Below are 24,306 nucleotides of genomic sequence, written 5' to 3'. Positions count from 1 at the left end.
CATATATATGTGTCTGTGCAAATATATATATGAGTGTGTGTGTGTGTATGCCACTATCTAACTATATATATAGATATATATATATATATATATGTATATATATATATATATATATATATATATATATATATATATATATATATATATATATATATATATATATATATATATAGTGGGACACACACACATATATATTTGGAAGGTTTTGTGAAGGTAACAAAGTTATTAGCAAACAGAAAAATACTCTTCCTATAGTAACTGCCAGCGGCTGCCACTGTGTAATATATGTAGATATATTTATGGCAACATGTTTATTTTGTGTATTCCATAGTTGATTATAGAGAAGTTAGAATCTTTCTACATCGTTCTACACATTCTAAGCTCTTTCTAACCAATTCTAATATATTTTTGCAACAAATAACAGTTTTTTGGTCTGTTTAACTTTGCACTATATAGTCTAATTTTATTCATATTTACAAAAATGCCCTTTATGTCATATTTAACAGCTACAAACCAAAGATTCAAGTGTTTTGTGGGAAAGATGATGGTTTGACAATGTCTTGTATGGAATGAAGTACCCTCTGATACATAATAAGGATATTGCAAGCACCACAGAGTTCTGTAACCCTATAATGGAAGTCAGCCTGCAGCCCTGTTCCTCTATTTGGTCGTGGAACGCCTCATTGACTCCTTATTCTGTATTGCGGGGGCTGTTTATTTAGATACAGAAAAGCTAGAATGCTTCTGCATGTTTCTACACATTCTAAGCTACTGCATTTTTTTTAACTGACTTGTATTGAACTGTTTCTAATATCTGTTTGCAACAAATAAACAGGTTTTTGATGCGTTTAATTTTGTACTAGAGATTTTTTTTTATTCTTCATATTTTTTTAACATGCTTTCTCTTTCATATGAAAGGGCTACGCACCAAGATTTTAAGTCGTTTGGGGAAAGGTGATGGTGTGGCTATGTATTGTATGGGATTGAGTACCCCCTGGCATACATGACTGGGACTTTCCAAGTCACCTCGGTCTTCCTTAACCATATAAAGGAACTCGTCCTTCGGCCTCCTTCTCTTATATAGTTATGGAACTTCTCTTTGACCTCCATTATCCTTATAATGTACGGCAGGGGGTACTGTATCCCATATATACATATATATATATTTATATATATAAGTATATATATATATATATATATATATATATATATATATATATATATATATATATATATAGATATATATATATATATATATAGATATATATATATATATAGGTCATTAGCACCCTTGAGGCCAAATCTAAATGGCACTGAAGCTACAGTGACTGCTCAGAGATACATACTGTGCAGACATGCAGACTGTGATGCCTAGTCTAAGAGGCACTGAATGCAAGATCACTGCTTAGATCTTAGGGGGCAGCATAGACTCCGCCTAATGTGCTTTCATTTTTTGAAGCTGTATTGATTAACTATTATTATTGTCATTATTCACTATTGATAAAATAGAAAATTCTCCCTTCGCTAGAAAACAGAATCTTGCTGATGGCTGGCTCAGGTGCAGAGAGGCGTCCACCTGCATCTGCCATCATCAGACAGATTGGCCAAGGCTGTAGAATTCCCAACCCTGGCCTCAGGGATCTTGCAAGCCTTACTTAATTAGGTTAGAGGTAAAAAATACAGAAAATGTGAGGCGTAATGATGTAAGTGTATCAACAACAAATGAGTGGAGAAGAACGCATTCAAGAGTTGAAGTTCTCATTCATGACGAAGATCTCTCCATTTATTCTTCATGATGATCACAATTTTTAGAATGTTGACTCTGGGTAGGCTGGTCAAGATTAGAAGTAGTGATGGAAGAGGAATATTTAAGTTCTTAATTGAAGATGCTATATGAGGGATTTATTCCTATGGCTGGGTCGATAGAGTTGCAGATTTTTGGGGCACTTCCCAAGACGGATTGGTTCAGACTACAGGATTTTTTGAAGAGGGGATTTTCACGTTGAAGAGAGTCTGAGCTTCGGAGTTCATGGGATCCACCCAAACTGATGAGTTGATGGGCCAGGTTAGGTTAGGTGAGTAGACCTTTGTGGGTGATACTGGTCTACTGAACTGGCATCTCGCCTCTAGGGAAGCCAGTTGAGGGAGAACAAATTTGGAGAAACGTGATCATACCTTTTGGAGACTGAGACCAAAGGTGGTGCGGAGTTGAGTGCCACTCTTAAAGGTGCAAGGGTTGTTCCTGGTATGCCTCGTTTATTATTGTGCGTGATTCTTGTCTGGGCATTAATATAAGTCAAGGTTTAGATTCTTACCCACAGTTAAACAGAGATTTCGCTGTTTCAGCCATTGTTGGTTTGAAGCCAGGTATCTCTGTTGCATTTGTTCATGATTGTATAGGAGTGCTGCTGTTTTGAGGATAGATCAACTGAACTTCCATCTTCTATGGGTTCACTTTCAGGTGATGTAGGGATCATCCAGGATTGGAGCTTCTCCATCAAACTTCTGAGCACGTTAATGTCCATTGGAGACTAAACCTTAAAGTATAATTAAGTGTTCTCTACATATAGGTGGAACACAATTTTAAATGTAGTCAGAAGGAAGGTCAGAAGATCCATGTATAAGTTTAAAAGTGGTGAGAGGCTGGAGCCTTGTTACACCCCTTGGTTGTTGGTGGGTGGTTGAGAAGTTATTTACCAGTTTTATTTGTTGTGAGCAGTTGGAAAGGCGTGACTCGAACCACTATAGAACAGAACTTTTTGGCCACTAAGGTCTTTGAGGATTTTTCACAGGGTGAAACCATGATGATTGACCATGCCAAACACTGCTGACAAGCCTAGAAGAACTAGAAGGCAGGATTCACCTCTGTTTAACATAGTGGGTGTAGAGTTGATGATGTGTAGCATTGCTGATTCTATATTACAGCCATTGATGGGGTCCAGCAGGTTATTTTCTTTTGTAAACACTTTCAGTTGTTCCTGCAGCATTGGGTTTCTGAAGGAAATGGGGTGATTTGATCTACTTTGAAGTTGTCTGGAAGTGTTCCATTTGACAGTGAGTCACGGATAACCTTTGTCCTTTCGGGGAAGAAAGAGGTACTGATGTCTTTCAGTATTTTGGATGGTAAGGGGTTTACGAAGTAATTGTACAGACTGAGGTTAGTGATTGTAGCTAGGACATTCAGTGGGAAAAATCCTTGAAGGGTGATCATTTTGATGGTGGTTTGTAATGAAGTTACTCATTTGGAACTGTGTCTGACATTGATTCAAAAGACATCTCGAACATTTTCATTTTGTTGTCCACACATCTGGAGAATATCTTTCAGGCTTTTTGTTATAGGTAGGGTTGGGGCAACTCTTGGGCTGGTTAGATTTTTTGATGAAAGCAAACAATGTTTTTCGATCGATTTTTGGAAGCATCCATCTGTGATGGGCTGCACTTGGCCCAGACTTCTAGAGGTTCTTCTATTCTTTGCGTTTGATGCACAGCCTTTACATTGTGCTTGGGGAGATTTATGTAACATAATTGTCCCATCTGTCTTGGGTTCCTTTTCTATGCAGTGCTCGTTGGAGAACCGTCTAGTTGCTTTGTTTCACCTTAGCGTTTTTGATTTATGAGAAACTATTTCATCTGCTACATCTCGAACGGCTCTATTCAAGGAGCATTACACAGAGTTTGGGTCGGGATCATCTGGACTCCTGTCCAGTTTCACGAAGATGTTATTTTCGACAGCAAGCCTTGAATGTTTGCATTGGCCCAGGATCTAGTTTTAGCACTGAGAAATTTAGAACGGGAATCAGCCTTTACAACTATGGAGCATATTTATACTCTGTTTGCACCGGATTTGCTTCATTTTTTTTTTACGCAAATCCGGCGCAAACTTTACTCCATATTTATATCTTGGCGCTAGACATGTCTAGTGCCAAAATATTAGAGTTAAAGTCATTTTTTGCATGCGGAAAACTACCTTGCGTCAATGAGATGCAAGGTAGGCATTCCCGGGCAAAAAATGACTCTAAGGCCCTTGCGCCTTATTTATCCTCCTGTGCAAAAATTGTGCATGGGAGGGAGGCGGGCCTAAATAATGGCGCAAAGTTTGCTTATCGCCATTATTTAACGCCCTGATCAGGGTAGGCGTTAGAGGACCTGTGGGCTAATTTCTATGGTGGAACACCATGGATTGATTCCGCAGGTGCCCTCCCCTGGGACTCCCCCACCCACATCGGAGGGAACAGCGGAGGATAGGGGACCCTATCCCAGGTAAGTACAGGTAAGTAAAGGTAAGTATTTACCTTTTTCTTTTAAAATGCTATAGGGGGCCCAGAGATGGGCCCCCATACATGGCACACAATGCAATGGCCATGCCTAGGGGACCCTTGTCCCCTGTGCTGGCCATTGGGGTGGTTGCCATGACTCCTGCCTTTTCTAAGGCAGGAGTCATGTGGCATGGTAGGAATAGCACCATAAAATGACGCTAATCTGGTTAGAGTCATCTTTTTTTACTCTACCCAGCCGAGCGTCATTTTTTGGTGCTAAACACCCATCTCCCATACCGCCACCCACACCCAGCTAACATCAATTTATTTGATGCTAGCCCACCCTTTGCACCGGATTGCGCCATTCCATTAGTATGGCACCCAGCTGGTGTCCTGGAAAGGTGCAAGCTGGCGCTATACTTTTTGACGCAACCAACGTTAGCGCAGGTTTGCGTCAAAAAGTATAAATCAGGGCCTATGTTTTTACCACACAGTGCCTTTACCATGCAGAATTTAAAATGCATGCGTTTAACACCCACTCAATTTTTGGTGCTTTTACCACGCATACCTTTACCACGCATACCTTTACCACGCATGGTAAGTATAGATGTTAAGTATAAATGCGTGTGTGTATTTTCAGGATTTAGGGGGTAGGTGGGGCATAGGGTGATAAGGGTTTTTCAGGATTTAGGGGTGGGTAGGGGTATAGAGTGGTAAGGGGATTTTTTTAGGATTTTGGGGTCGGTAGGGACATAGGGTTGAAGGGGTATTTTTACGGTTTAGGGGTGGGTAGGGTTATAGGATGGTAAGGGTATTTTTAAGGGTTTAGGAGTGGGTAAGGACAGAGGGTGGTAAGGGTAATTTATAAAAGGGGGTTTTGAGTGGTCTCCCACCCAAAAAACAATATTTGATATATATATATATTCCACTTACCTTATTTATACCTACCTGTATGGTAAAGGCATGCGTGGTAAAAAAAAATGCATGTGTGGTTTAGGCATGCGTTGTAATGTCGTTCAATCCAGAGAATGCGGTCAGACCAATCAACGGGGATGGGAGAGTTTGCACCGACTAGGACTTATTTCGAGACAATCGGGCGGAGAATGTTGTCTTTTGTGTGAATGGGGCTACAGCGTGAAGGCTCAGGGCCACTGTCAAGGAAGAAGGTTTCCAGCTGTGAGGCTGTGGAGTCCTGATTGTCTCCCCGGTGGAGACTGAAGTCCCCTGGGAGAATGTGGACTGCACTGAGATCAGCTCTATCAGTTATTCCCCAGAGTATATAACCTGGGGGAAATCGTAGATAGCATCAATGGAGCAAGAGACAGCTCCAGGCCTGCAGAGGCTCACCCACAGACCAAAAGACAGAGCTACTGCCAGTCCGCCACGGAAAAAGAGACAGTGTCAGCACTGTTGGCCTCCACAGACACCCACCCACAGAACACGGGACAGTTGCATCTCACACAGTCTTTCTCTTCGACGCCTCACAAACTTGTCCCTCTCGTGCTATCCCGTCTGTCTCCTCTGAGGCACCTCAAGCTTGTCTCTCTGCTGCTACCCAGTCTGTCTCCTCTGAGACATCTCAAACGTGTCCCTCGTGGTGCTACCCAGTCTGTCTCCTCTGAGACACCTCAAGCTTGTCTCTCTGCTGCGACAGTCTGTCTCTTCTGAGGTACATCAAGCTTGTCTCTCTGCTGCTACCCAGTCTGTCTCCTCTGAGGCACCTCAAGCTTGTCTCTCTGCTGCTACCCAGTCTGTCTCCTCTGAGACATCTCAAACGTGTCCCTCGTGGTGCTACCCAGTCTGTCTCCTCTGAGACACCTCAAGCTTGTCTCTCTGCTGCGACAGTCTGTCTCTTCTGAGGTACATCAAGCTTGTCTCTCTGCTGCTACCCAGTCTGTCTCCTCTGAGACACCTCAAGCTTGTCTCTCTGCTGCTACCCAGTCTGTCTCTTCTGAGACACCTCAAGCTTGTCTCTCTGCTGCTACCCAGTCTGTCTCTTCTGAGGTACCTCAAGCGTGTCTCTCTGCTGCTACCCAGTCTGTCTCCTCTGAGACACCTCAAGCTTGTCTCTCTGCTGCTACCCAGTCGGTCTCTTCTGAGGTACCTCAAGCTTGTCTCTCTGCTGCTACCCAGCCTGTCCCCTCTGAGACACCTCAAGCTTGTCTCCCATGGGGCTCCTCGGTGTGAGTGTGACACAGTGCCACGGGGACAAGCGACAACTCCGGCTTTACTGAGTTTGGCACCTTGCCACAGAGCAAGAGACAGCTCCGGACAATGGAGACCGCGTCTACACTGGCCACCCATGAAATAAGAGAGTCTCCCGGGTCTACTGGGACCTGACCACGAACACGAGACGGTTCGGGTCTTCTAAAACCCAGTCAAGGAGGAAGATACACTTCCTGCTCAATGGTCACTGAGCCACGGAAAGGAGAATAATAGTTGTGAGCTCACACCCCTTGCCACGGACAGTCGCGGCACTGCTGACACTCAGACATGGAACAAGAGACAGCGTCAGTACCACGGACAAGCCACAAACAGCTAGTCTCGACAGCCACAAATCCACACAATACGAGAGACAGGTCCCGCTCTCTTAACGCCGTGCCCCGGAGCAAGAGACCGCGTCAGTACCACGGACAGCGGAGCGAATAAGAGCTCCAACCACAGTGACAGCCGGCAGGGAACTACCCTGCAGAGACACCAACCCACAGACTGAGACAGCTCCTGCTCTACTGAGACCCGGCCATGGAACAAGAGACGGCTGTAGCCACTCTGACAGCCAGCAGATAACTACCCTGCAGAGACACCAACCCACAGATCAGGAGAGACAGCTCGCGCTCTACTGAGACCCGGCCATGGAACAAGAGACGGCTGTGGCCACACTGACAGCCAGCAGAGAACTACCCTGCAGAGACACCAATCCACAGATCAGGAGAGACAGCTCGCGCTCTACTGAGACTAGGCCATAGAGACTGTTGTGACCACACTGACAGCCAGCAGGGAGCTAGCCTCCAGAGACACCCACAGAACAAGGAACAGCTAACTCATCAGATAATAAGCCACAAGAGACATCCAGCGCTCCACGGACATCAGACCACACGCGAGGACACAGCGGAGCTCCTCTGACACCCAAGGTGGGATTAAAGAGAGGAGAGGGGTAGGATTAAAGAGAGGAGAGGGGTGGGTCACCGCCCCTCCCACAGAACAAGAGCTCTCCTCGGTGCAGGGATTTTTCTGCGAGCTGATGCACCTGCTTTCATTTAACAATAATATTACACCTTCGCGGGCTGCTTATTGTCCGCATAACTTGTATTCCACTAATACAGGTATTCACACAATAACAGCGGCGCGAAACCTTCCCCGGTGAGACACCCCAAGCTCACAGAAAACCTTTCCCCATGTTACGGCCTCTGACCGACCTGAGGAGTGAGGCTGGTACACAGGCCGCTGGAATTATAGCGCTCTGAAGGGCACCATTACGCAGTACGTCAGCTAAATTATGTGGCACTGGCAAGTCGTACATCAATTATGCAGCACCTCTTTTTGCATAAACACAGCTCTGTTGAGCAGTATTTTACATTTCATATTCTTGATGTCCATGTCTCACAAGGAAGTATTTAGGGATCCAATACATGGGACCTAAAAAGAGATGTTGCACGTTTGTGATTCTTGTAAGGGCTCTGTGTCCTGTTGACGTATCTGCAGCTTTGAAAGCTGTTTCCGTGATCAACGTGGATGTGTAATTAATTTAAAGAGTTACCAGCTGCACACAAAGGTCCTTCCACCCTCTATCAACTATAGATGGTTACAATGTGCGTGGAAAGTTGTCATCCCTTTAAATACCTGATTACAGCAATCAACTTCTGAACGTGACCAGTTACCTGCTGAAAGTTTCAGCCCAGGGCTGCACCACATATGCAACTATATTAGTTACTTTTGATGTGTTTGAGCTAGAAACATTTTTTTGTCAAATTCTGCAGAATATGAAGCAGATGATTTATTATGTGGTGAGTGAAGCAACATCAGAATATGAGGAAAACACCACAACCACACAATCATCATTTTCTGGTGGTCTTGTTCTTACCTCGATAAGTGCACCTCTAAAGGACCGCGGTTGACTTTGTTAGATGGGGCTCCTTCAAGGCCTCAGAAATCGAAAATCCTCTGACGGCCCTCAGAAATAGCAAGTCTCAATGACAGTCCTTAAAATGAGTGAGAACCCTCAAAACATGGAAGCACAACTTTTCAGAACTGCTCAGAATGTGGGAGTCCCACCGAGGTCCTGAGAAAGTAGAAGTCCGTATGACAGTCCCCAGAAAGTGGCAGCCTCAGGGACAGTCTTCAAAATATAGAAGTTGCACCAACTTTTTGCATAGTGAACAAGCCCCCGAAGTACCTATGAGGGTGGAATCCTTCAGAGGTGGAATTTTCTCGGACAGTCCTCAGACGTGGAAGTCATTTTGACAGATCGGATGCAGAACTCCGTCTGACCCCTCTGGGGAGGTGAAAGGCCATTCAGCTGGTCATCGGGGAGGAAATCCTGCTGACAGCTATCAGAAGGTGTCAGTCTGTCTGATCACCATCAGAAGGTGGAGGCCTCTTCAACAGTCCTTGAAAATTGAAAATCCATCCAACAAGTATTCAGACAAATGAGGAACGTCTACAGTCCTTCAAAAGTGGAGTTCCTCTTCTGTGCCTGGACAGTGAAAATCCAAACTACTCTCCTCAAAAGCAAGAAGTTTCAAGCCTCTCAGATGGTGCTCAGAAGTGGAAGCCGTTCCAGGGGCCTTCAGCAGCGGAAGCTGCTCCAATGGTCCTAGGAAGGGGAAGTCTCTTTGATAATCCTCAGCAGTGGAAGCGGCTCTGATGGTCATCAGAAGCGGACCCCTCTTTGAGGATGTTCAAAAGTGGGAAGCACTCTAGTGGTTCTCAGGAGTGCACACTGCTCCAAAGGTCCTAGGAATCTGAAGCCTCTCTGATGGTCCTCAGATGTGGAAGCCGTCCCAGTGGTCCTCAGAAGGTGTAAGTTCATCGTATGGTCCTCAGATGAAGAGCATCCCTAACAGCTCAGGGAAGATGATGGTGAATGTGTGTTTCTGTCTGAAAGCCTGAATACATTGGTTTGCTTCTCACTCTAATGTAGCCAAGTCTGGGAAGTTTCAACCTGTAGAGGCTTCTCCCCAGTCCAACCTTCTGAGGGCCCCAAGTCTGACCCTCTCCCCAGTCTGTCCCTTTAATGCTCCTTAGCTTGTCCTTGTGGTCCTCCCCAATGTCCTCTCGGGGGTAAGCTTGTGTTCCTCAGTCTGTTTCCCTGGTGCTCCTATAACTGGCCCTCTGATGCCCCTCACTCCGGCTCCTCTGATTCTCCTCCGCCTGTCTTGCTCCTCAGTTTGCGTCTGTCTGATGCTCCAGTCTGTACCCCACTGATGCTTCTCTGATGCTCAGAGTCTCTGCCCTCTGAAGCCCCCACTCTAGGATACTCCTCAATTTGTACTTAAGCTCTTCAACCAGAACCTCCCGGATTCTCCTCAATCAGTATGTCTCCGATGCTCCTTCGTCCGTTCCCTCTGATGCCAAAAGTCTCTAAACCTCTCCCCAGCCTATACCACTCCGATGCCACCAATCTATACTCTCTGATGCCCCCAGTCTATACTCTCTGATGCCCCCAGTCTCTATACTTCTCCCCAGTCTATACTCTCTGATGCCCCCAGTTTTTATACCTCTCCCCAGTCTATACTCTCTGATGCCCCCAGTCTATACTCTCTGATGCTCCTTAATCTGTATCTCTCTCTGATGCTCCTTAGTCCGTACTTCTCTGATGCTCCTCAGTCCGTACCTCTCTGATGCTCCTCAGTCCGTACTTCTTTGATACTCTTTAGTCAGTACCTCTTAGATGCTCCTCGGTATGTATCTCTCTCTGATGCTCCTTAGTGGCTACGTCTCTAACGCTCCTCAGTCCTTACTTCACTGATGCTCCTCAATCCGTACCTCTCTGATACTCCTTAATCAGTACCTCCTAGACGCTCCTCAGTACGTGTCTCTCTCTGACACTCCACTGATGCTCCTCAATCCGTACCGCTCTGATACTCCTTAGTCAGTACCTCCTAGACGCTCCTCAGTACGCGTCTCTCTCTGACGCTCCTCAGTCCGCGCCCTCTGAAGCGCCTCGGAATAAAGCTCCCCCCAAGCAGGAACCCTCTGCCAGCGCTGGAGAGCCGAGAAGCCTTCTAACCACTAACGTCATGTGTGAACTTAATCCTCCCGGATGGCCCCGGGCCCTGCGGGGAGGGGGCAGGGGGTGTCACTGCAAGTCCCTGGTCATCAGCCATGCTCGGGTGCATGAAGAGCGCACTGAGCAGGGCTCTGGCAGGCCTGTCACCTCCAGGAGCAGCGGCAGCGAGGGGAACGAGCACTGACAAAGACAATAGGCCTGGCTTCACCAGAAGATTGACCAAGCGTGAATGTCTGCTGCTAATTCCGTGCATGTCTTATTTCATGAACACATCAACATACGAAGCAAGGAATAAACACGCAGTGGTGGAAGGGCGGGAGTAAATGTTGTAAATTATGGATTTCATAGTTGTGCTCATTTAATTCAGTGTAAACAGTAGCACTCGGTTGCAAATACCTGGGGTTTTAATTTTCTGATGGTATTCCGTCCGCCATGTTACTGGAAAATCATATCCAGGGGACGGTATTTTTGTAAACGATATTTAAGGCACAATATCGATGTCAGCTAATAAGTATGTATTCGGTATTCGGACGCACAGCACCAGGGGCCAGATGTATCAAAGACCCGTTTTGCATTTCTTAAATAGTGAATTTTAAGAAATCGCTATTTGAGAAATGCAAAATGGGATGTAAGAAAATAGGGAATCCTTAATGGCGATTTCTTAAAATTCGCAATCGCTATTACGGAATTGCTATTAGGGAATGAGACTCCATTCATTCCTACGGGCCTGAAGACCCATAGGTGCGAATGGGTTTGCATTTCCTAATTTGCGAATTCCTGTTAAGAATTTGCAGCTTAGGTTATGTTATGTTATGTTATTTTTATTTGTACCGCGCACAGCTGCCCCAGCAAAGGGGCGTCCCGGCGCTTTGAGAAGGTAAACACAACACAGCACTAAAAACGGGCAAAAGAAGAAAAAACACAACAAATAAGCTTACACAAATAAAAAGGTCTTAATAGCACGCCTAAACTGAAGGAGCTCATCAATGGCCCGGATTTGTGGAGGAAGAGAATTCCACCAACACGCTGCCAGGACTCGAAAGGAGCGGCCCCCAATTCTGCTCAGCTTAAAGCGCGGAACCACTGCTAAGTTCTGGCCTAACAATCTAAGAGTGCGAGAGGGAACATAAGGAATCAGCAATTTCTCCATGATTTGCGGGGAAGTACCCTTTAAGATTTTAAATGCAAAACAGAGAACCTTAAATCTAATCCTCTGTTGCACAGGGAGCCAGTGGAGAGAGCGCAGAGTATTGGACACCGAACATCGCCTGGGGAGACCAGTCACCAGTCGGGCCGCAGCGTTTTGAACCCGCTGGAGCCACCGAAATTCTGACTGGTTTATCCCCGCCAATAGGGAGTTGGCATAGTCCAACCTAGACAGCACTGATGCTTGAACCACCAGCTGTCTTGTAGGTGCATCAAAGAATTTGAGGATAGGTCGAAGTCCTCTGATGATGCCATAGCAAGAAGCCGCCACCTTCTTGGTATGACAGATGAAACTCAGAGAAGAATCAAACCATACCCCCAAGTTTTTTATCTCAACCGCTGGAAGGGGAGTCACACCCAACTCCGAAGGCCACCATTTATCATCCCACAAAACCACCTGTTTACCAACCACCATAATCTCCGTCTTTTTGGTGTTTAACTGGAGACAGTTGGATTTCATCCAGTTAGCCACTTCCCACAGACCATCACAAAACCTGGGAGCCTCCAGGTCTGAGTCCCCACTGAGTGTGACCGCCAGCTGCGTATCATCTGCGTAGGACACCATGGTTAGGCCCCACCACTTGACGACCGCAGCCAACGGTCTCACATACAGATTGAAAAGGGTGGGACTCAGTGAAGACCCCTGTGGGACTCCCTGGTCTAACGGGTAGAATGACGACTTACCGGGCGGGATCGCCACCTGGAATGACCTATCCGTAAGGAAGGAACGAAACCAGTACAAGGCGGAGCCAGAGATGCCCACCTCCTCAAGACGCCGAACCAGAATTCCGTGCGAGACCGTGTCGAAGGCGGCACTAAGATCTAATAACAACAGTGCCGCCATCCGACCGGAATCCATCACGGAGCGCAGATGCTCGACCATCGAGAGGAGGGCCGTCTCTGTACTATGACCCGCGCGGAACCCATTCTGGGTAGGATCAAGAATGTTAAACCTACCAAGGTGGTCTGTAAGGAGGTAATGCAAATCCAAGGGTGCTGGGAGCCTAAGGGCCACTTTGATGCACTCCCCCCCCAAAAAAAAAATTGTGATATCCTTTTTTTATTCTTCTGAGTCAGAAGAGGGTGTGGGCCGCAAGGGGAGACAATGGAGTTCCATCAGCATGGGGATGATGGGATCATATTTCTTCAGGCCCTGAATGAGACTTGCAGTGGCATTTAAGGTGCCCTTTAGGAGGGGAGGCAGTGAGTAGTCTGGGAGGCCGTGGAGCAGGGCTTTACCACCACCCAGGAGCAAAAGTACAAGGGCTAGAACAGCAGTTCTGAAGTCAATTTCAGTAAGAAACAGTTTCATTTTCTTTAGCTGGTAACAGGCGGTGTTTTGTTTTTGGCAGTGTGTTCCTTGAGGGTCAGGTGGGTGTCCACTATGTATCCAAGTGACTTGGTATTCAGTAAAATTTGGGATTCAAAGGTGTCAAGGTTCATGTCATTGAGCCAGGTTTAAACTATTTCTTGCTTGTTGTTCTTAGCAAATTCTGTCTTGGTGGGCTTGAGCTTCCAGTAGGTGCTGGACCCCAGGTCTGGATGAGGTGCAGGCAGCGTTAGAGGCTGTGGCTATCTGGAGCAGAGGAGAGTTCCCAATAGAGTTGCATATCGTCCGCATATTGGTCAATTTTGATGCTATCATCTGTGAGTTGTGCCCCAAGAGACTCCACATCAACCGGATGAAGATGACAGGGGCAGCATGGAACCCTGGGGTACTCGCAGAAGACAGGGAGGTAATTGATAGGTATCACTGTCACTATCAATGGCAGGTGGTCATTGATACGTATCCCTTCTAATAGAAGTGCTGCATGTTGTTACAGTACAATCAGATAGTACATAGCAGCTTGAGGTGTGTACTGCACAATCAAGATCGTAGCATTACAATATTAACAATAGTGTAACTATTAACACACATATGCACATAAGAACAGATTGATGATATTCACAAAAAGGTGCGTGGCTTTGTAGACATCAATACGAATACTGGCGAGAAGCCATATTTTTTCTAACACAATCCTTCAAATAATTTCACATTTTCTTGAGACAATATATAAGACTTGTTGCCAGAATACCCTATTTAAAGTTCATCTGTTGTTTCTCTAAGAAAAGCTTTTCAAAGGGGACATAGACATACACAGAACACAAATGCTGAGTAAACAAGGGCAAACGTGGAAACCAACTTGCAGGACCTTTTTGTCATAACTAGGCTTAAAGAATTAGAATACTCAGTTTTTTATCTACAGCCCCAGCATAAATGGTCCATAGCTTCCATTTGAAGAGGAGGGTAGAGTTTCTAATGTGTTTGTTTAAAGTGTTTTTGCATGATTGTGTATATGAGAACCATATAGCATGAACCTAACTACAATGTAACGGAACGGTATACAATGAGAGAACAAATGGACGATACAGAAGAGTGGACCAAAGGGGGACTATGTCTGACACAAAAGGAGAGGGAGGCATAGAAGTCTTCTCATCTAGGGTTGCCCTGCAACCTGGATGTTTTCACAGTGAAGAATGCTGCTTGAGGAGAAAGGTCTTCAGTAGCTCAGCTAGATTCATCATATGGGACACAAGGAACATCTCGGTAGGCTATGAAACAAGAAGCTATTTTTCAAGGCTGAAGTGCCTTGAGTCCATTTAGCCTTGTTATGCTATGATCTGTAGAATGTACTATCACCTGGGAGGGTGTCCTGTTGCTGAGCAGGTGTGAGTCTAGGCACACCTAGGGCCTAGTGGAACTATGCAAAATGCCAGGTCTTCAGCTTATTGTGGCATTCAAGAAGTGAGGAGTTGGCGCTTATGAGTAGAGGCAAGTCGTTCCATGCTTTCGGGGCTATGTAGGAGAAGGCTTGATCACTAGATCTGGTTTCCCATATGCGTGTGATTTGTGCAAGCAGGAGCCTGGACAAGCAAAGGCGTCTAGAAGGTTTGTGAAAACAGTTGCAATTGTTCATATATGCTGGGCCAGTGTCATGTAGTGCCTTGAAAGTGTGAGTGAGGTTGTCTGAATTGTGCTAATTTGTGAATGGGGAGCCAGTGGACCTCCTTCAGAAGTGGTGTGATGTGAGTGCGGTGTGGGTGGCTGAGAGTGATTCTGCCCACTGAGTTCTGAATGATCAGCAGCCTTCTGGGGAGTTTTTGTTGCTTGTGGCATAGCGGATGAGCCTTGAAAGAATTGAACAAACAACAAGGCAGCGGACAGAATTTTTTGAATAAAGCTAAGCCACTCGCCATTGTTTTTTCATTCACTAAACCACTCCAGACAGAAACCTGCAATATGCAAATTAACCTTTCTCCTCCTCCAATAGGAACAGTTAGGCTTGAAATGCCAGGACAGGTACCCTCCATTTGAGAATACAGACAACCCCAACCTGTTTTTGACCTATGCAAACTGGTCTGTGAATCACAGAGTCGGACAATAAGGGGACGCCCATGCACACTGTGAGCATAATCATTAAGATGCATTGTACAGAACATACGTTTATATTTTTTTCATAACTAGGGCTCCAATGGAGAAGACAAAGCAATGCAGAAACTGTAGCTTGTGATAGTACATACTCAACCTTCAAGTAGATATATAAAAGTAAACCTTCAGAGCTGAGTAAGCTATTCAAGAATTTCTTTCCTCAGATGCCAGGTGCACCAAAAGAGCTGCTATAGGAACAAAGGAAACCTGAAGGAAGTGCAAAGAACCAGATTGGGCCTAAAGGTATACCTTGCTGATGTTGTAACCCAAATAGTTGCTGCTGTTTTGAGTTTCACAAATCAGTCCACAAGTAGTGTCAGCAAGGTGACTAAAAGAAGGTATGATGTTTGTTTAGAGAACCTGCAGTAATTTATTATTATGGGGATAGGTATGGTATGACATGTTCTTACTTATTGGGACCTGCCTTTGTTCAAACAACTTGAAGCATAGTTCTTCATTTTTTAAAGGTAGAGAGACCATTGGAACACCAGCTCAAGCGTCGCTGGGTAAGTGGATACAAGTACAACATGTGGAAAGATTAACTATCTGTTAGTATTGTTCGAAAAGGTGCAGAAAGGTTTTCAAACAGTACAAGAAGAAGCAATCTCAAGGGTGAGTCACTGGCAAGGTACAAGTGACTGAACTGCCCCCTGGTTCCTATTACCCAGTAATACTCAAAAGTAGGCCTGGGGCCACTTGCAGCATTTCTGACCTTCACATGCAGCCCCCTACTGAATGACGCACTGAGTGTTTTTTTACTTGAGAGAACACAAACTTTCAAAAATATGTTAAATAAATGGGCAAGCATTTATTTACAAGATAACTGAAGTAATATAAAAAAATATATATATGTGCCACTTAACTTTAGGAACACATTCATTTTTAAAACATCTTGCAACAAACCTGTATACAAACGACAAAGTCTATTCAAAATGTAAAAAGTTTGTTTATTAACATGCAGTATTGTTTCACCTTAGTACATCAGATTATATCAGTGCATGGAGTAGTAATCTAGAAAAGGGATAGTTCTCAAAGATGAAAGTACAAACATTTATGCCCGCTCCCACCCTGACAACAATGCCAATAGTGAACAATGAGGAATGTCGGTTGTCATGTTGAACCCTCTGGGTGGCCTGGGTTGCTATTATACATGTGCAACATTATAGTTTACTAAATCAAACACAATAGAAGGTTTTGTACAGGGCATATCCTACACGCATATATTTCAAGATCCTCTTACACATCAAATGGAGAAAAGGGAGTCAGAGTGAAATAAAAGTTTCCTAGGACCACACAATTTGGTTAAATGGGGAAGCTTAGATTGATTGTAGGTTTTTTTGGTTTTACATTATGCAATTCTACTTCATTCCAATTCAATAATGAAGTTACTTTTGTTTTTACATTTGACTCTCCCGAGGTAGTAATAGTAAGTAGAGAAGGCTGGTAGAGGGATGGAGATTCAGGGCCAGATGTACAAAGCATTTTTCTTGTTGCAAACAGCGCGATTCACAGAATTGGGCCGTCTGCAACAAATAAAAAAAGCATTCCCCAATGTACAAACCCAATTTTGCAATTCAGTAATCTCTTTACTGAATCGCTAAAAGTGTTTGCGAGTCCCAAATAGAAAGGGGCGTTCCAAGGGCATCCCTTCCTCATTTCGAGTAACAGTGGTATGTATGATTGTTTTGTGATCATGAATGTGAATGTGGTTGCAAAACAATTGCACTTAACATCAATTTCAAATTGGTGCTAACCCATTTGCAACTGGGAAGGGGTCCCCAAAGAACTCCTTCCCTTTGTGAATGGAAGCAAAAATATTTTTTCAGAGCAGGTAGTGGTCCCACAGATCACTGCCTACTCTGAAAAAATGAAAAGAAAACTTTTTATTTTTGTGTTTGAAATGCATCCTGTTTTCCTTTAAGGAAAATGGGCTGCATTAAAAAAAAAAGCGCTTTATTTAAATTTAAAACGCAATCACAGACATGGTGGTCTGCTGTCCCCAGCAGGCCACCACCCCCGTGAATGCGGCCATTCCCAATGGGGTCACAAATTGTGACCTACTTCATGTATATGGATGAGGTAGGTCATTTACGACCCCACTGGGAATCAAAAACAATGTACTTAGCACTGTTGTACATTTTGTTTTGCAACTCACAATATGCGATTCGCAAACGGATCACAAATTGCAAGTTGCAAAACAAAAAGTCCTACATCTGGTCATCAGATACTGCATAACACAGTTTTGTTGAATCTATTACTCTTCTAGAGACTAGAGAATTAATTCAGAGGGCAGTATGGAATAAAACCCTCAAAATGACTCCATGACTTACTGACCACACCATGTACATGTTTCCCTTCCTCAACGCCCACCTTAACCCTCCACCCTTGCCCTCAAAGCCCCACTCCCACCCTGCTGGCATCAATGCAGCCCTCAGTCACCGAACATACTATATTTTGTGGGAATATACTTGCAAGTACTCATGCTCTAAACAGATCCATATGATGAGCAGACAACAAGACTGCCAACAAAGAAGGCAAGCCAGATCAAATGAGGGATTAAGAGACTACCAGCTACCTTGCCAGAGGTGTTTTCTGTGTTGAAGAGAAGGGGCTGCATTATGGAGAAAGCAAGGTCAAATAAAGTGGGCAGCACAGTTTTTCTCTCCACTGATGAGGGACAATTTTTTTAGGGATACGTAGGAAAAGCTTGGATTCCGAGTATGGAAGCCGCTGTCAATTTGGAGTCTCTCTATTTGGTGGTCCTCTTGCAGTGCCTAGCATGAACCAGGTTGGTAATCCTTGGTACTTCACAGCAGTGTTCCTGGTAAGCAGGACTTGAATGGGACCACACTAGTGGTGCTGAAGGGCAAATTTCCGTCATCGGACTCACACATGGAACCCAGCTGAATGTTGTAGCAGGCTTCGGTCAGGCAGAAAGGTAAGGCAACTTGAATCTGCAAACAGAAGCTATAGACACAACAAATTAGTTGGTTGTAGTACTGAACCGTAACATCATCATTTAGGTGCAAATCAAAAGATGCAAGAAACACAGGCTGGTTAGATGGGAGAAGCGTGCGTCAGTCCATGAAAATCGTGTAGTCCTTTTTGGCTAACGATGACTCTTATTGACTAGAATATCAATGAGTGGGGGTGGCCTCTTGAGATCTTGAATCACAACTACTTTGTTTTTTAAAGTAGAATTGAAACACTCTACTTTCCATCAGGACTAGGGGTGATAAACTTAGTGACATTTTTGCTTGATCCCTAAAGTCTTGTAAGGCTCCTGCACTACAGCAGACACAAAGTGAATGGCCTTGTCACTTCCGATCTGATGTGGAACTCGAATTTAGGAATCAAATCCCTAATCAGCCTTTTCGCTAATCATATCAGCACTGGAGCAAGGGTAATCCTCAAGCCATCCTGAGAATATAAGGACTAGCACTAAAACATGTTGATAGATATAACATTTAGGCATTTGGATGAAGTGCATGTGGGTGTGGGAGGAGGTTTTGGTTCCTGTTCTGATATTGTAATCTTGACATGCGACAGAGGACTAGCTATACTGTTGTACAACAGAATGAAAAATTGGGGCAAAGCAGCATGGATCATTCCATCTCCACTGACGTGGACAATATCATGGGACACGCAAGACTGTGAAGGAGAACTTATGCGGCAACCACTCTACCTGTGCAGTCTCTCCATACTCCACCAGGGTCCCTTTTACAGTCCTGTTTCCTCCGAGCCTGTTTCTCCGCCTCAAAGGCACATTCCCACAACTCAGACTACGGGCCTGATTTAGAGTGTGGCGGACGGGTTACTCCATCACAAGCGTGACGGATATCCAGTCCGGCTTATTGTGATTCCCACAGGAGATAATGAGATCGTAACGCGGTGAATGGGATATCCATCGCATTTGTGAGGGAGTAACCCCATCCGCCAAACTCTAAATCCGGCCCTGTGTTTTGTGGTCGATATAAGCGGCTCAGCAGTGGGAGATACAGTCGGTGTGTTTTCAGAGCCTAGCGGTAAAGCAACCTTTTTGGCAGTGTGATCAGCAAAAGTGTTTTCCCTGGATCCTGCACCCTGACAAGATTGACAAGCAGCGCATCTTATGATTGTGGGTTTCAGTGGTACCACAAGAGCACCAAGGAAACCTTTAACATAGGCAACAGTTTTGATCAGGGTCCTACCTTATACCAGGAAACCCTGTGATATCCAGCAAAGTCCCAAATCAGGAGCTACTCTATAGTCATATCTTGAGTCAGGAAACATGGCAAGAATCACTTGAGCAGCGTAAATACAACCAAGTTAGCAACTTTAGGGGAAAGTATAACCTTAGCTTTTGACAACTTTATACAGCGTGTATATAGCATAGCTGGCCATCGATGAGCTATAGTAATTTCTGAGCCGTGATCGATAAACATAATAAACAAGACCAAACATAACGTTTTCCTTCCTCTGTTTCCGGGTGCAAAGGTTTTACTTCCTCTGTCTCCCCTCAGCTTATACGTTCCAGAGTCTTCTCACCTTTCCCTGCACCCTCGCCTCTTTCCTTTCTCTGCTCTTTCTGACCTCCCGACCTTCAGAGTCACTCTTTTGTCTCCCTCTCACCTCTTGCCCATTTCAGCTCTCCCGGCTTCTCTCACTTTTCTGCTCCCGCCCTCCCCCTACCCCGCTTTAACTCTCTCTCAGCTCGTGCATTTCACTCCTCCATCTCACTTCGTACGCTCCCTGACCCTCCTTGCTCCACACTGACCTCAGCCCTCCCTCTTCCCTGTGTTTCCGCCTCACCTCTCCTCCATCCCGGCTCGCTGCTCACTGGTGAGGCGGAGCATGTTTTATTCATGCTCGCTCACGCCCGAAGCGCCCTCTCACGCGAGTGACACCTGATGCAACGTGACAGCCCTTTCCCTCTGCAGCTCTCTCCAACTTGCCTCTCTGACCCCCGGAGAGGGACCTTGGGGGCTGCTCTCGAGAGCGCACTGTCCAGCCAAAGATCGATCGAGAGACAGTGGGAGGGAGATCGAGAGAGACAGACAGAGAGAGAGAAAGAGAGATGGAGAGAGACAGACAGGGAGAGAGACGGAGAGCGAGAGAGAGAGAGAGGACTATCTTGCTTGCGTACCCAGTTGCATTCCTTCCAGTTCCAAACACACACAGTACATGACAGCAGGCCGTAGCAATCTCTACTTCAAGTCCAAACGCCAAGCAATTATTGTTTACCCATCATTTCTTCGCAGAATTCTTTATGACAGAACATTGTTACACATTCTCAGATTTGTACTTACATCCCCTCGGGGCAGGCTCAGGCAGCCAACAAATGCCCTCGCTGCTGCATGCTCAATTCTTTAAGCAGCACCTCATTATGCAACTTATCAGAATCACTTATTTACAAGTGAGTGCAGCCTGGGAAATCCACGGCACGTCCCTGCTCAGGGCACCCATTACTGACCCAGCCACCGAGACTGTGCATCTGTGGTCATCTCCAGGCGGGGCGGGAGGTCTGTACCTCCAGCAGGCCAGTCCTCACTACAGCCAGCCCCGCACCCACCAAAGCCTCTTACGGAAAGCCAAATGGGATCTTTAAGACATCGTCCCTGCTTGGGGCACCCATGACTCAACCCATCCATGCCTCAATGAAGTGCCCCTCTGTGGGCAACCTCGGGGTAGTGCCAGACGATAACATTACATTCTTTCTATTTATTTCCACCACTATTCTCCAGCCTTTACGAGAGATGGGCATGGATGGGTAGGATGTTTGTGGCCACGGCGTGGTCTGTTTCCAAGGGTGGTGAGCACAAAAGAGGGCAATGGCTGTCCTACTCAGGCTCATAAGCACATTGCCACTGCCATTACCTGATGTCACCTAGGTAGACCTCTCTGTTGGGAGCTAGGCTTTTAGCAAAGGCAGGAAATGGGACAAAGGAGCAGGTGGGATGCCCACAACACAAGATGCTAAACACAACCTTCCCCTTGGATCAACTAAAGGCACCCTCCGCTAGTTGAGCAATGCTCCTTCAAGCAAGCTTGGCATATGACTGTCCAGAAAGAGGGACAGGGAGGATGAGGGAGAGATGGGGAGGAGGAGGGAGTTCGAGCTAGCGAGAGATCAAGAGAGTGACACTGTCCTAAGAAAGCTTGACAATTGTTCAGAGAGATTGAGAGAGAGGGGGAGACTGTCTCAAGAAAGCGTGGCATAGGTGTGTCCAGAGAGAAAGCGAGAGATGGAGAGAGAGCAAGAGAGAGAGAGAGAGAGAAAAGGGGTACTATCTCAAGAAAGCGTGGCATAATCTCCCCGAAGATGAACTTACTTATAGAATAGATAGGAGAAGCATGCAGCCCAGGAGCTGTTTGAGAGCAATCTATGGGGGAAACTCACTACATCCCTCCCCAGACCGACAGAGATCACATTTACTCTTTGGCACACAGCAGTGGACTCCATGGGATGGCAGGCTCTGAGGGACACCGCAAGGCTGGGCACTCTAGCCTTCCAAGGGTGCCTTGATAAATGGAACCTAATTGGCCTTCTAGGGTGGGCGACCTATGGCAAAAGGCAAAATGCTTCCATTCTTACACTTGCAAAGATAACACCAATTGCCATTTGCTGAGACTTATCGATATCTGCAAATCCATCATGCTTTACACAAAGTGCTCTCAAAGGGTGATATCCTGCCTGAACCCTCCCCATTAGAAGATCGGATGAATACATGCCCAGAAAGGTCATCTCACTTACCTCCCAAAAATTGCTGATTAATTCTCCTGACACTTCCACCCAGTTACGAGAGAGTCGGGAGCATGATCTGAGAGGGATGGAGGATGACGAATGGCCAGAGGCCCTGGTTTTCCCCAGAGAGAGGGCCATTAGGTCAAGCTTTCACCGAGTGAAGCTCAAAATCCTCCACAGGTGTTAGCATGCTTGTACGACAGTGGTTAAAATGGGTAAAATGGATACAGAGGCACCATGCCCCAAGCAAGGTGGTCAGGAGGAGACATTTTTTCATATGATACGGAGCTGCGCGACACTTCAGAAGTATTGTTCAGAGGTGACTGACTGTCTCAACAGGTGAGTGGGAGTGGCATGGTACCAGTAGTGAAATGGTGCCTCCTAAACATCTGGGACGAGATTGATTTCACTTGCAGAACCGGTCTATGGTGTACACCTGGGTCGATGGTGGCTAAACGCCACATAGCGCGGTAATGGGGAGCTGATATATCACTGCACCTCAGTGATTGGATGAGAGATACGGTCTGGTGTGTGCAGGTGGAGAGAGTGGTCTATCAAAGTAGGGGCTGTGATAAGAAATGGAGGACAATATGGGGGAAATGGAATGAGCATCGAGGTGAGTTGTGTGCTCCAGTTCCAAATACCAACCGAGATGCCTGGGCGTCAACGGTGCCAGCTCTTTGATACTGCCCTGAGAATTGCTGTGGGGGTGAACGAGCAAACTTCACCGAACTGGGTCACAGAGAAAGAGAGTGAAAGAGGAGGACTGACCACAGAGAGTAAGGTGCATATAATATAAACATGAGAAACAGTGTAAATGGCTGAGGCGAGAGGGACAGTCATGTGGCCAAGTAATGCAGGGTTACAGATGTACATGAGAATTTAACCTAGAATGTATTGGACACCAGCATGAACCTGAAGCATTGCTCTTGTGTGATGGGGTAACTAAGGCACAGATCACCTCATCTCTCAGTCTCCGGCTTTGACTCATTCCTTTGCTGCACGTAGCCTTCAAGTAGCTGCTGGCTATTGGACCGGCCACTGAGCAAAGAGAATTGCAATAACTCAGATGGACACTATGAGGGCTGCTGCAGCGAGACATAGGGCTGCGTCACAACTGAGCTGTCCCTCGGGGTCTTGCATCCCCACTTTCCACTAGGATCAACCTCACCTTTGCCACATGCATGCAATGGGCTCCAGCTTGAATCCACTGTTAGGACACCGGGATAAGGAAACACACTATGATTCATTTAAGCAGAAGTGAGAGGCTGAAAGACCTGGATAGTGGCAGTGAGTCTGGTATGGCACCCAGTTACAGAAACTGGCCAACATAAAGCATGTATTACTTACCAGACAGTATTCTCGTTTGCTCTGATTCTCCCTTCTTCGCGCCTTCCCTTGTTCTTGACGGTGAATTCTCCGTCACCAGACTCCAGTGCCATCACAAGTAGGATGCAGTTGGGCTGTTTTCTCCAGGTTTCTTGCTACAAAGTCCCCCCTCTTTAAAATTAATGTGTAGGGTAGGACCATTTGACAAGGTTCATCACTGTCTTCTAAAAGAGATCTACCAACTAGGGCCATCGTGGACATTGAGTCTCCGTTTCTATGGGTCAGGAAAGGCGATTCCACAGCTGATGTCTGTGATGTAACTGTCTTGTGTCTCAGGGAAGCTTGCAAAGCATGTACTGAGTCCTGCGTGAGGGCATCTTGCTCTCCTAGCAGTGCTGCGCCTCTGTGTGAGGACACTGCTGCTGGACTAGGAATTCTGGCATTGCTAGGCATTCTGCGGTACCTGTTTCCATGAGAGAAAGTCTTGCACTTGTGACTGCTGCATGCGTGGGAGGACAGCATACAGGTTATACTGCTGGTGACTGTGCTGCCCCTGTCTGCCTTTGAGTGGGGCTTGCTCTTGTGACTGAGGAAGCATATAGCTTTGTTGTACCTATCTGGTGCATGAGGGAAGTCTACATTGCTGTTGTTGCCTGTGCTGACTCTGCTGATGCCTGTGTCACACCCAGTCTACCCCAACTAGGAAGGTCTGCATTGCTTCTGGCTCTTTGAGGCCTATTTTGCATGTGACATGAGCCTGCATTGCTGTGGCCTGTGCTAAACTTCTGTCTGAGAGAGCATGCACTACTGCTGTTTATACTGTTCTTGTTCTATATAGGAAAACCTGCTTGCAATTACTCGTTCAGTATGTGCTAGGGAGGCATGCACTGATGCTGTCGATGCTGTACCCCTTCCATGTGTGCAGAGAGCTCGCACTGCTAACACCCATGCTGTGCCGTTTCGGCTCGTGCTGTGGGGAAAGCTTCACAACTGCTGCCTGTGAACATTTGGTCTGTGCATGTGAAGGAAGCTTTTATTTCTATGATATGATCTGCACCCTTTCTGTGTGAGAGAGGAGCGTGCACTGCTGATG

General features: G+C 45.9%; 1 protein-coding gene across 1 annotated transcript in view; it reads right to left on the bottom strand.

Moving 5' to 3' along the window:
• The window catches only part of LOC138246401 (paired box protein Pax-6-like), a 151,644-nt gene extending 141,220 nt beyond the window's left edge, over positions 1-10,424 (bottom strand). The window contains exon 1 of the mRNA XM_069200986.1: positions 8,338-10,424. The gene's annotated coding sequence lies outside the window, so the exon portion shown is untranslated. The remainder of the gene's footprint in view (positions 1-8,337) is intronic.
• Between the last annotated feature and the right edge of the window lie 13,882 nt (positions 10,425-24,306).

The sequence above is a fragment of the Pleurodeles waltl genome, chromosome 7, assembly GCF_031143425.1.
Source record: "Pleurodeles waltl isolate 20211129_DDA chromosome 7, aPleWal1.hap1.20221129, whole genome shotgun sequence".
In the NCBI taxonomy this organism is placed as follows: Eukaryota; Metazoa; Chordata; class Amphibia; order Caudata; family Salamandridae; genus Pleurodeles; species Pleurodeles waltl.
The sequence above is the reverse complement of the archived record's forward strand: the minus strand, read 5'-3'. Positions and strand labels throughout refer to the sequence as shown.